This window comes from Sciurus carolinensis, chromosome 5 (assembly GCF_902686445.1).
Source record: "Sciurus carolinensis chromosome 5, mSciCar1.2, whole genome shotgun sequence".
NCBI classification, from domain to species: domain Eukaryota; kingdom Metazoa; phylum Chordata; class Mammalia; order Rodentia; family Sciuridae; genus Sciurus; species Sciurus carolinensis.
In genome coordinates, this window is record NC_062217.1 from 162,088,997 (window position 1) to 162,102,674 (window position 13,678).

Genomic DNA, 13,678 nt, shown 5'->3' on the forward strand with positions numbered 1-13,678 from the left:
CATTTCTTTATGACTGATTGATTAGATTGACTCACATTAGTTTATCACATGTGCCAACCCCTTTTCTAGGTTGTTAGGTTGGAAAATCTTTTAAAGATTTACAGACCATTCTTTCCTCTTTCATGTTAACAAGAGATAGCTCATGCACTGTGAATAGAAGTACTTCCATGTTTCATTTGTGCTTATTTCTATGTGATCATTTATGGGAGGGTGAATGATTTTTAAAATCACATATGTATTGGAAAACATTCTTTTCATTTGTAAAGTTGATGTAGCACCTAAATGTTACAATGTTAATGTTAAAAAATTAGTATAAATTACTATTCAGTAAACTTAGTTATGGAAATTGAGAGTTTTTTTTCAGAATTATATAGTGATTGACTTAGATGCTGATATAGTCAGAAGAATATCAGAAATATTTCCATGAAATCTTTCAAAAACTTAATATTGAGGATATATATTTTATTTTCTAGAATTCATCTACAAATATTGATCAGATTTTGCTTAGTTTATTCAATTTATGATTGAAGGGAAGAAGGATTCATCTTAATTTTTTCCAGATTTTATTTTTTGGCTATCCAATTAGACATTTTTTAAATAAAATATTTTTTAGTTGTAGATGGACATGATACTTTTATTTATTTGCTTATATGTGGTGCTGAAGAGCAAACCCAGTGCCTCACATGTGCTAAGCAAGCACTCTACCACTGAGCTATAACCCCAGCCCCTCCAATTATACTTCAAAGTCAATTTATGTATTTACTTTACAATATACATAAATATTTAATGGTTAGAAATTAACTTTTTAAGTTGGATTTTCTTTTGAGAATACATTAATAATCTCTTTGGAGACCAAACTAGAATTTGTAAAATGAAATTTGAATATACCCTTCCAAAATAATACAACATGGAAAATAATTGGGATGACCAAGATATGTAAAACCTAATTCCTATCCTTTATTATTCTAGTAGTTTTGAGAAATATAATAATATTATATTAGTCCTGAGGAATATAATAAAGTATGTAATGTTTACTTAAAAGAACATAATATTCAAGCAGTTATTATACATAAAATATTATTTAATTGACATTTTAAAAATTAATTTTATGTTACTTGAACATTTTATCCCATGAAAAGAATAAGTTATTATGATTTTGAATATTCTTCTTGGGAATTTCTAAGGTGCAAAGGATCATGTCTTCAGTTTTGTTGTATCTCAAATTTTAGTAGGACTTTTAGAGAAAAGAAACTCCTAGCACATAAGAATTCTAGGAAGATTCTTAGATTCTTTTTTTTAAATTAAAATTCTACCTCTGTAATTGAAAGTCAATAAATGTCAACATAATTAATTTTAGAAATGTACCAATTTTACCATACTTCATTTTTTTCAACTTTCCTTTCTTTAGTATTTAATATTGAATACTGACAGATTCTCATCTTAAAGCTCTAAAGGGTAGACCTGAAAGTATTGCTGTGTAGAGTTTAACAACCTGGTGTTAAAAATAACTCAAATAGCTTTGTGAAAACGTAAGAAAATTGGCCTTTCATGGTTTTTTTTTTTTTTTTTTCTATTTTATCTTACTTGTGAGAAAACTGGAATGGTGTTCTTAGAATAATCAGGATTCCACATTTCCATTCCAATATTCTTGACTCTTCATAATATGGTAGTATAGTAGAATGTGGAATATACATTATTTTTTATGTTTACTTTTTAAGGACTATCTCATTGCACTTTTATATTTTTAATATTTACTATCAAAAACATTCAGTTAAATTATATTGGTCCTGGAGGAATGTAATATTATGTTAGTCCTGAGGGATATAATAAAGCATGTAACTCTTAGCATGGAGCTTGATGAACTTTTACTTACCCATATAACCATCACACAAATCAAGATGTAGATGGCTCAGGCGTCCCAGAAGCCTCTCTCACACATTGATTGCTGGTTATCATCCTGTCCTGGAACTACCATTGTCCCTAGAAGCATGTATGATTTTTGTCTGATTTTGAACTTAATATGAATGGTATCATATAGTGCGTACTCTGCTAGAAGGAAGGTTTATTACTTTCATTATTGTATATGTGAAATCATTCATGTTATATGTATAGAATTCTATTTTTTAAAAATATTCCTACAGTAAGAATGTAGTACATTTTTGTAGTCAAGTGTTGAGCATTTAGGTTGTTTTGAATTTTGACTGATTTGATAAATTGCTATAAAAACTTGTATTGTTCATGTCTTTTGGTGGGAAAATACACTCATTTTCTTTGGCTGTTTACTTAGTAGTCTAGCTGCTGAGTATGCACAGGATAGGGTAGTCTTATATTTCAGCTTCATCAGAAACTGCTAAAATGTTGCCACAGTGATTGTTCCACTTTGAACTACCTCCATTTTTTATTAAGAGTTCTAATCTCTCCAAGTATTCTCATCAATGGTTAGTGTTACTCATCTTTTTCATTTTACCCATTCTATTTATGTAGTTGGTACAGTGTAAGGTAAAGTTTTAATTTTTATTGCACATTGAATGTGGTTTTCAGAAAATATTACACTCATTGACTATTCAGATCACTTTTTAAAAAATATTTTCTTAAAATTTTTTTTAGATGTTGATAGTTCTTTATTTTATTCATTTATTTATATGTGGTGCTGAGGATCGAACCTAGTACCCCACACATGCTAGGCAAATGCTATACCACTGAGCCACAACCCTAGCTCCTCAGATCACTTTTAATGAAGTTATTGTTCAAAACTTTTGCACATTTTTGTGATTCTCCTTTTCTAACTGATTTAATTCTTAGAACATGATGGATATCAATTCATCAGATATCGTATTATAAATATCTTTTCCAAGACATACCATAGTGTTTTGACAAAAATAAAGCCTAAATTTTGATTAAATATTTAATTACCAATCTTGTGTTTTAAAGTTAGAATCTTTTGTTTTTGTTCTTAGTTCTCAGATTACTAATTGAAGTTTAACGTGACCAGAATTTTTTATTACTTGTGGTTTTTTTGTGTTTGCATTTATTATGTTCTTTGCCTAGATATTTCCATATCAAGTGTTCATGTTTTGCATCTTCAATATATTAACCTTTGACGATAGTTTGTAGAAGATGATCATATTCACAAGTTTTTTTTGTCTTTTGCTTTCATTTTATTTTATTTTGTTCAAGTGGATTATAAATAATAATGCAATCAAATATGTCAGTTTTATTTTCCTCAGTTCTTTTTTTTTCTAAACCATACCTATCTTAAGGTCAGTTATATATCACAGTATAATTTCTGATATTTTCTTCAAGGATCTGTATCAACTTTTTTGGGTATACTTGACAAATTTTTTTTACATACTTAAAGTGAACAATATGGTGTTTTAATATAAGTGTACCTTGTGTAGTAATTCTTCAAATCAAGTTAATTAACATACCAATCACCTTGCATAGTTAGTCTTTTGTATATGTGTATGGTAAGAAGACTTACGATCTCTTCTCTTAGCAAATTTCCAGTATGCAACTTATAGGCATCAGTGAGTACATTAGATCTATAGAAACTGTTCATCTTACTGTTGAACGTTTGTACCATTTGACCAATGTCTCCTTATTCCCCCTCACAACCACCAGCAAGGAGAACCACCAGTCTGTTTTCTATTTCAGTATGTGTAATATTTCTCTATTACATGTAGGTGATATGAAATATTTGAAATATTTGTCTTTCTGGAACTGGTTTATTTATCTCATATATTTTTCAGGTTTATTCATGTTGTTATAAAAGAATTTCCTTCTTTGTAAAGGCTAATATTTCTGCATATGTGCGTGTGTGTTTGTGCGCATGCGTGTGTACATACAGATATACAGACATACCATATGTAGTGTAATTTTATCCACATTTAGGTTTGCACTCATCTGTCCATGAACGCTTAGGTTCAGATGTTTCTTCAACACACTGGTTTCATATCCTTCAGATATCTACCAGTAGTGGGATTGATGGATCATATGGTAGTTCTAATTTTAATTTTTTGGGGAATCACCATATTAGGTATACCAAGATAGATTTCTATCATTAGTTTGCATAAGTTCCCTATTTTCCACATTGTTACCAGCCCTCATCTTTTGATATCAGCCATCCTGAGGTGATAGCTCATTGTGATTTTGAGTTGCCTTTCCCTGATGATTAGTGAGTTGGACACCATTTCATATACCTGTTTACCATCTGTCTATCTTCTTGAGAGAAATGCTTATTCATTCATTTTTCTTAATTGGGTTATTTGTTTTGTTATTTAGTTGCATGTTTGTCTTTATATCTTGTAAGCTAAGTCCTTGTTGGATAGATAGTTTGCAAATATTTTCTTCCTTTCCCTCATTTTGTAGGTTGCCTTTTCATTTCGTCGTTTGCTTCTTTTGCTCTGAGGAGCTTTTTAGTTTGATGAAGTCCCACATAATATTTTCTGTTTTAATTCTGTGTGCATTTGGTATCCAAAAGTCATTGCTAAGTCTGTATCTCTGTATGCTTCCCTTTTTGAACTATGTTTACTGCATCCCAAAAGTTTTGGTGTGATATTTTGATATTTTCACTTTTCTCAGGCTAACTTTTGACTTTCATTTAGATTTCTTCCTTGACCCCTTGGCTACTCAAGAATGTGTTGTTCACTTTCTGTATTTGTGTAATTTTCAGTTTTTTTTTCTGTTATTGATTTCTAATTTCATATCACTGTGCTGTTGAAAATAAGCCTTGATATGATTTGAATCTTAAATTTGTTAAAAAGACTTGTTTCGTGGCATAACATTTAATCTACCTTGGAGGCTGCTCTGTGTGAGCTGGAGAAGAATGCACCTTCTGATGTTGTTATGGAATTCTCTGCATGTGCCTGTTAATAAGTTCACTGGGTCTAAAGGGTAGTTCTAATCCAGTGTTCCCCTATGATTTCATGTCTGAATGGTCTATTGTAGAAAGTGTGATATTACAATCTACTAATATTTTATTGCTATCTGTCTCTCCCTTCAAACATATTGATATTTGGTTTTTATATGTAGGTTTTCTATTAGGTGCATATGTATTTTTAATTATTATGCTTTGTTGATGGATTTTACCCCTTTATCACTAAATAATGAATTTCTTTGTCTCTATAGTTTTTTTTAAATTCTTAATTGATTCTTTTTCATAGTCATTGCTCTTATATCTTTCTACATTAAGGGAGCAGATGGTAAATCATTCAAAATGAATTTTTTTTGATATTTTTCTTCATGCATAAGTATTTCCCTATTGCCTTTTTGTCTCTCTTTTCCTTCATTGTCATCATGATAAATTTTGCTGCTTTTGGATGAGGTAGTCTATAATTATCATTTAGGTCAGCTTGGTTGATAATTTGTTAAAGTCATCTGTGTCCTGATTGATATTCTGTCTGTTCTGTCAATTGTTATGAATGGGTATTGAAATCTCTGTAATTGTGGATTTTTTAATTTATTTTTCTAGTTCTAAGAATTTTGTACCTCAAAATTATTTTGAATTTTGAAGCTGTGTTATGTAGATTTAAGATTTTTATGTTTTCTTGATGAGTTGATGATATTTTTTATATTGGAAAAGGACCCTTTATCTTTGTAGTAATATTCTTTGCTCTAAAATTTATTTAGCCAGATATTAACATAGCCATTTCTTTCTTTTGATTACTGTCAGAATGATATACCATTTCCATTCTTTTATTTTTAACTTATTTGTACCTTTATATTTAAAATGGGTTTCTCTTGGTCAGCATATAATTGGGTCCTCGTTTTCCCAAATGTGATGTATAGGTATCTATATGTCAGAATTTAAATCTAATATCCTAATATTTGTTGTCTATTTTTGTTATTTGTTCTTTTTTCCTTCTTTCCTCTTTTCTGAAATTTTAATTGATTTTTTATGGTTTTTTTCTTCCTTCGCTAGCATGGAATTAATTTACTTGCTAACAACTTATTCTTTTCAAGACTTGTTCTTTTCAAGATTTGTTATTCAAGAACACAGCAGCATTTGGTCTAGGATTAATCTTTCCACTGAGGCCTTGTCCTTCTGGGTACTCTAATTACCTGTTAATTGCAGTTTCCTACTCTGGCTGGTAGGCCATGGACTGTTCTCAGCTCTATATTTTAAGGATCTTTTCCCACTATCTTCAGATGGTCCTTTCCTCTGATAGTGTCTTCACCTGAAGACTCCAGGGAACCTTCAGCAAGTGCCTGGAGCCCTCTGGCAGCACTCTTTTCCCATGTCCTTTTTGTATCCTAACTACCTTGACCTCTTCATAGTCCCAGCTTCATCTTCCCAACTTGGGAAATGTCTGGACTGTACCTGTGTTCATCCTCCTTGATGTGACCTCCAAACCAAAAGCACTTGCCTCAGTTTCCTCTCCACTTAAATATCATTGTCCTGTCCTGCATGATATGCAATGTCTGGAAGCCATTTTTTTTTTTTCATGTTTAGTCTGTTTTATTAGTTGTGTTTGCAGGGAGGTGGATAAAGTCACTCCTTGGTTCTCTATTTTGGGGGGGGCATGGAAATACTGCATATTTTTTTGAATCTAAATACTAAATATAACAAACATAGTAGCCATAAGTTTAGTAAGTGAGAAGAATATTACTATACATATGGGTTTGTTTTTATTTATGAATTTGCTTTATTTAGTAGTTTGTATCTCAGCTTCTAAGTGCTTTTGGGAAAAATGGCAGATTGTAGGCATATGTCTATACATTTTAGATTTCATAAGCAGGTACTATTATGGATTCCACAAGCTGCAAACTATGAGAGAGCTTGCAATCCATATATGAAACTGCTCATAAATATTTACTAACTACATTCTATGGTAGCACTTATTTTAAAAAGTGACCAAAATTAAAAAGTACAAATAACCTAACCCCTATTGAAAAGACCCATCAGGTTATCAAATACCAAGAATCCTCTATCCAGAAATAAATATCTTTTGTTTTCACAAGGTTGTTTCAGCAGTCTAACAAACAAAAATATTATTTCTGATAAAAATTAGCATTTAATTTTCATGATCATTTTTGCTTAATTTATGCTTATATCTATTTCAGTAGAGTTGCCACACACTGGCAGAGAACTTAGAGGGTGTAGCTGAAAGAAAATGCCTCACGTTTCTTCAGCATTTCTACTTATAATTTAATTCTTTTTGTCTTGTGTGCTCTAGCATAAAATATATATAAGGAATTCAATTTTTAATTATTATCATTTTTGTATAACAAAATATCTTTGTACATATGTTTTATAAGCCAAACATTTTGTGTAGTTTCTGCTTTAATTTAGTATCAGTATTTTCATAGTTTTATGAGGTAGTGACTTAATTTTTTCCATTACAATTCTTGAGAGCACTTTCAGTTATAATGATTCCATGTATATTTGAACAGACTAATATGTAAACTATTAAGCAAATAAGGTTACACTTTCAATAATAAGTAGAAAAGTAGGAAAATGTTTCATTTGGCATGCTCCAACTGGGTCTAATTTTATTAGTGGATTGAAATTTATTAGCTTAATAATAGAACTTAGTAAATTTCAACAAATAATGAACAAAATGACAAAGCATAATATTATTTGTTATTAATCAGCATTCTCTTTTTTCATCAAAGGCTAATATAAAGTAGTTCTTTCAAAAAGATGGAGACTTAACATCCATATAAGTTTTTCACCACATTTTTAACCAAATATTTATCATTTCTATCACAAGAAGGAAATTTGATAGGGAATAAAATAATGTACAAGGTAGTCTCTACCTTTAAATATTATAAATAAAATATATTATAAAATATATCATAAAATATATTAGTCAGAATTCTTTCCATTGCAGATAAAGAAATTGAACTTTAAGCTAGTTTTGGAGTAAAAAGGGACATTGTAGGCTTAGAAAATGGGACCCTGGGAGAAATGTCTTTGGAAATTTCAAGAACTCAGTATCCTTACCGCTGACTCTCTCACATAAAACCACATCCTTCTGCATTCTTTATATGTTATATAAATAATTGTGGAATTGATGAATGCAATCTTTTCTTCTGTGCATCTAGGTTCTGTTTCACTATATATTTATCGACTTCATTCTGCTTTAGCTTAGATGGGTTTTATCACATCCTAATTTAGTCACCCCAGAAAGAAGTGAAAAGACTCTCTAGACTTTTTATAAGGAGTCCCAGGGACATATTTTGGTTTTGTTTAGTTCATAAAATGTTCCCTGCATCATTCACCTTGGCTGACATGGGTGTGAATAGTATTTATGCGTAGATGGGTCTAGGCTATATGTCCACCTATGAGATCGTTACAGAGGTGACACTGAAGCAAGAGTGGGTCTCAGAAGGAGTTCTATTGGAACACAACTTTGAAGGGTGCCAGAGAGTTCAGCAAAGGGAATGATGCTTGAGGGAATTCGCAGGACTCGAGGGGTTGGTTTTTAGCTACGAGTGAAGAGTTTTTATTAGGGAGCAAACATAATTTTTTATGACCAGGAAACAGGATATGTGATATCATAGTGATGGTGTGGGATGATTAAGGTGGCAGGAAGAGTAAAGGAATTGTAGCTGGAAAGTTTGCTTGTACCAAACAAAAACATGTTCAAAGAGTAAATAGTCAAATGTGTGCTTTAGAAAGAAAATATTGGTAATCATCTGGATGAAGGATTGGAATATAGATAATTTTTCTGATAATCAAAACTAAGTTGTGTTTATTTTAAAATATTGGACATTTAAAAATAAATTTTGCAGATTCAGAATTGATACCCCAAATAACAAGACTGTCATTTGATCAAGATCACTGTTAACATATTCTGAAAGAGGATGTTCACACTTCATTAGTACACCTCGTTATTTTGCACACAATTTGATGGGCCTGTCCAAAGGATCAAATAATTTCTAATACCCACAGAGAGATATGAAACTGCTAATGGTATTTCTGAGTTAAAATTGTTTGCTTTTTTTCTTTTTTAGTTTCCCTGTATTCAAGTCAGTATGTGTTAACTGAATGTCAGTGTGTTAAAGCACTGTACTACATGCTAGAAGGAAATGTGTAATTACTATTTATGCTCTCAAAAACAAATTTCTTTCTACTTCAATCTAGTTCCCACCCTCACCACACACACCCCCTGAATTGCTCTTTGGAAGCTACCAGGGAATAGGCCATAGATGACTTAGACACAAATTTTTGGTTTATTTCTTCAGTCTTAGTTAACCCATTAACAACATTTTTTAAAATGTTTCTTTCACTTCTTTAATTTCCCAACCTTTTTTTTTTTCTTGGCATTTTTTATTTGCTCTTTGAGTATTTCTGTTTCTGACATCCCTCTACATATCTGTACTCCTCAAGGCTGCATCCTCTATAGTCAGCTCTTAACAATGCACTCTCTTTGGTTCTCTCATTTACAATAGTGACTTCAATGGTAATTTTATGTGGATTATTGATAAATCAGTATTACCAACCCAGACAGTTCTTGTGAGCCCAGCATTTCTCATTTACCTGCTTATGCAGAGCTGTGTGTCTCAGAAAATGTCACCTCCTACATCTTTTTGCTTGATCCAAAGACTTGGTTGTAATTGTTTTTCTGTTCTTTAATAGACAATAGTACACACATCCAATTAATTGCACTGATTGTATTCTGTTCACTAAGTATCTGTTGAACGAATTTAATTCTTCGTAACCACCCACTACCAACGTAGTTTAGACAACCATTGCATCCTCCCTGGTGCAACTGTAACACCACTTCACTATTCCTCTGCCTGAGTATTGTTTTTCTTCAGTGGTTTCTCCTTACTGCAACCAACATAATATTATTTTCTTTTTCTTTCTCTTTTTTTTTTTTGGTATGGGGGGGGTCAAACCCGGGGCACTTAACCGCTGAGCCACATCCCCAGCCCTTTCTTCTCTCAGCCTCTCTAGCCAATGGGTATACACGCATGCCACCACTGTGCGCAGCCCAACATAATATTTTTAACACACAAATTGAACCTCTTCATAATTCTTAATTCAGGTGCAAGTAATAACTCTAAGATAAAGTTTGTACTGCTTCAAATATCCCATAGACTGTACAGGATCAATCCCTGTGCACACTTTATCTCATGTCTTGTGCTTTGCCAAAACTCCTCTGAATTCTTCTATCTAGTAATACTATATTTTATTTGAATCCTTGGAAATTTTATGCTTTTTTCTCCTCTGAGTTTTATGCCAGGCTCTTTCCTTTGCAATTCTTCTTTTAACCAAATTTTTCTTTCTTTCTTCTTTTACAAAAAGAAGCTTTCACTACCTTTATTGGTCTGCAGGTCTACTGAAATTAATTTGATTTAGGTTGAGCTTTGCTTAGTGGCTCTATTTAGGCTATGTTTCAGTCTTGAAGGCTTAGACTATGACTTGGGTCTGGGGCTATTCCATGCATGCTCATTTTGGGACCCAGATAGAGAGGCCCATTTGGGTACCTAGGAAATGATTTCCTTGTGGTAGGTCATAGAGGCAAGACAAATGATATAAGAATATTTAAAGTATCCACTCATTCTACATTTGTCAAAGCAGGTCACATAGCCAACAAGTTCAGCATGAATGGTGTGGAAAAACATAGTTCACTCCAACGAGGACAGGAGTATTTGCTGAAAATATGATCCCACTAACTATAACATATTCTATTAAGCATTTAACAGACAATTCTTTTGTTTTCTCTTTCTTTAAGTTAGAGTGTGGACAGTGATGAAGTCAGTAGTTCACTTTTGTTATCTTTGTTCTCATGTGGGGCATAAAAATTATGAAAATCTCTTATCAAATTGAAATTTTGGAAACATTCTTTCCTTTGTATATTATACTGTATTTTTAATTGTAGATTCCCACTGTGAAACAGATGTGTTCGAGTATTTTAGAATGCACTGTTTAGTATGTAAAGTAATTCATAGAATATTTTATCATACACAAATTTCTTTTCTCTCTAGTATGCCATATACAGGGTATCATTTCTAGCTATTTGTCTATTATTGGTATAACCATTCCATTTTTCTTATAATAGCTGTTTGAAATAAAAGGTCTAGCATTCAGGCTATTGGAGTCTCAGAAAGACAGGAGAAAGAGTTTTTAGTGGAAGAATATTTGAAGAAATAATGTTTGGTGAAAGACATAAACCTATTCAGTCAGAAAATACATTAACCCAAATAAGATAATTCCATAGATATTCATTCTGAATCTTTGAAAGCTAAAGTAAAAGACAAAATCTTAAAAGCAATTAAAGAGAACAATGCCTTATGTATAGAGGAATAGTGATTTGAATTACTATGAGATTAACTTTGGAAAGATAGAAGTGGCACAACAGTTTTAAAGTGCTGAAATTAAAAAAAATCAACCCAGAATTCTACAACCAGCAAAAATATTCTTTAGGAATAGAGGGAAATAAAGTCATTTTCAGAGAAGATTGTATTGAATGGTACAAGGATAGACCAGCTGACCAACTAAAACAGTAGATGGTCGAGAAACACAGCACACTAATGCAGCACCTGTGTATGATAAAAGAAACAGGATCCAGATCAATTATTGATTTAAATACTAAACGAAGTTTCTATGAGAATTTATAGGATAATATCTTCAAAATCTTAGAATTTTAAATATTTTTAACAAAACAGAAAAATAGCTGATTTTAAAGGTACAGTTTCATGAATTAAAATTATATTAAAATCTGTTTATGTGAAGACATTGGTGTTATTGAAAGATAAATCATAGATATGATAGACATATATGCTGAACTTTTGTCCAAAAAAAGTCACACACAGAGCATATAAATAATTCTTATAAATTAAGGTAAAACAGACAACTCAATTAAAAAATGACAAAATGCCTGAACAGTCCTTTCAAAAAATAGTACCTTAAAATAACCAATAGGTATGTGAGAAAACAAACTTGAGTTTTTTCATTGAGCTGCAAATTAAATCCAGGATGACATAGCACTATACACCAATCATAATGACTGAAGCTAAGAGGACTGAGGACTCCATGTGCTTAAATGACTAGATTCTCATACCACTTACTGCTCTTCAGGGTCCAAATGGATACAACTGTTTGGTAACATCTAATGAAGCTGAGCATAAGCAGATAATGTGACCCTACAGTCCTACTCTTAGGTGTTTGTCTGCTTCACAGAAACATATACCCATGTGCATCAAAATACTTGCAGGAGAGTGTTCATAGCAGCTCTATTCAGAATAGTGCCAAACGGAGTAAATGGTTTAAAGTAAAGTGCTCTGGAGTTTTCAGGTTTTTTTTTTTTAATATCTTAATTATTTTTTCATTGTAATATCATGGGTCAGATTATTTTAACTTCAGAATTATATGTATAGCTTTTTAAATATTAGTTATTTATGCCACAGTATCTTTTATAATGAGTTGTATCCTACATTCAGATGTTCTTGTAATTGAAAATCAAATAGTACTTAATATTTTTGTTTGTTTTTCATTCTTTTCAAAATTAGGAAAATTATTTTGGATAACTATATTCAACCTTGGATTTCTGAAATTGAAACTGAACTATAGTTTGGATAGGGTTAAGTACTATGAATATTTCTGAAACAAATCTTTTTATTCATCCTTCTAAACATGAGAAAGCTACAAAAATGAAAATAAAATATTAACTAAAGGTTAAGTAAGTAAGAAGCACCTTGAAATTCTCCTTAATTAATTATGAGTGGCTTATCCAAACAAATAAAAATGTTCAGCTAGTTCTTTTCCTGGTGTTTTTACTTTTATTTTTGGAAATACAAAAACCATATTTATTTTAAGGATTTTTTAGAGACTGTGGGATCATTGATATTGTTTTCTTTTTGATAGAGCATCTATTGTAAGTTTTAGAACTAGAAAAATTATTATGCATAGGTGTCCTAATAGTAAAATTGTTTTCATTATCATGGAGCCCTTATGTCAATGAAATGGAAGAAATAGGTTAAATATGAATGCTAATTTTCTAGTTAAAAGACTACCTCAGTCAGGCACAGTGGAACATGTCTGTAATCCCAGCGGCTCAGGAGGCTGAGGCAGGAGGATCATGTGTTCAAAGCCAACCTCAGCAAAAGTGAGGCACTAAGCATCTCAGTGAGACCTTGTCTCCAAATAAAATACAAAATATTACCTGGGATGTGGTTGAGTGTGGTTTGATCCCTAATACCAAAAAAAAAAGAAAGAAAAGAAAGAATACCTCAATATTAATAGCAACTATCAAGGTATCTTTGATTATAAAATATAAATTTTAAGGCATCCATCCAAGTAAAATAAAGTGTTATATAAATACAAAGTAATTGTGAACTCTTCTCAGTACATGAAAATATAAGTTTAAATTTTGGAATGGCAAATAAGAATTTCTAATACAGACCTTTTTTGAATAACTGAAAAATAAATAATTCTTCCATACCTTGCTATTCAAAGTGTGGTCTAAGGACTAACCAATAGCATTAACATCATCTGCGAGTTTGTCAGAAATGTAGAATTTCATGTATGTCTTCAGACCTACTGAATCAGGATGTGCATTTTACCAAGAATGCCCAGGTGGTCAACATGCATGGTTTTTTGTTTGTTTGTTTGTTTTTTTAAGTGCACTGCTATTTTTCAAATGTCAGTTGAAATTTGATTGATAGTGTTTAATATTTTATATCTTTTTAATATTCTTTCTGCGTTTTTTTAAAATCAATTACTGAG

General features: G+C 31.5%; 1 protein-coding gene across 2 annotated transcripts in view; it reads left to right on the forward strand.

Annotated features, from left to right (window-relative positions):
* Positions 1 to 13,678, forward strand: part of Atrnl1 (attractin like 1) — a 723,769-nt gene that overhangs the window by 270,904 nt on the left and 439,187 nt on the right. The gene's annotated exons all lie outside the window — the stretch shown is intronic.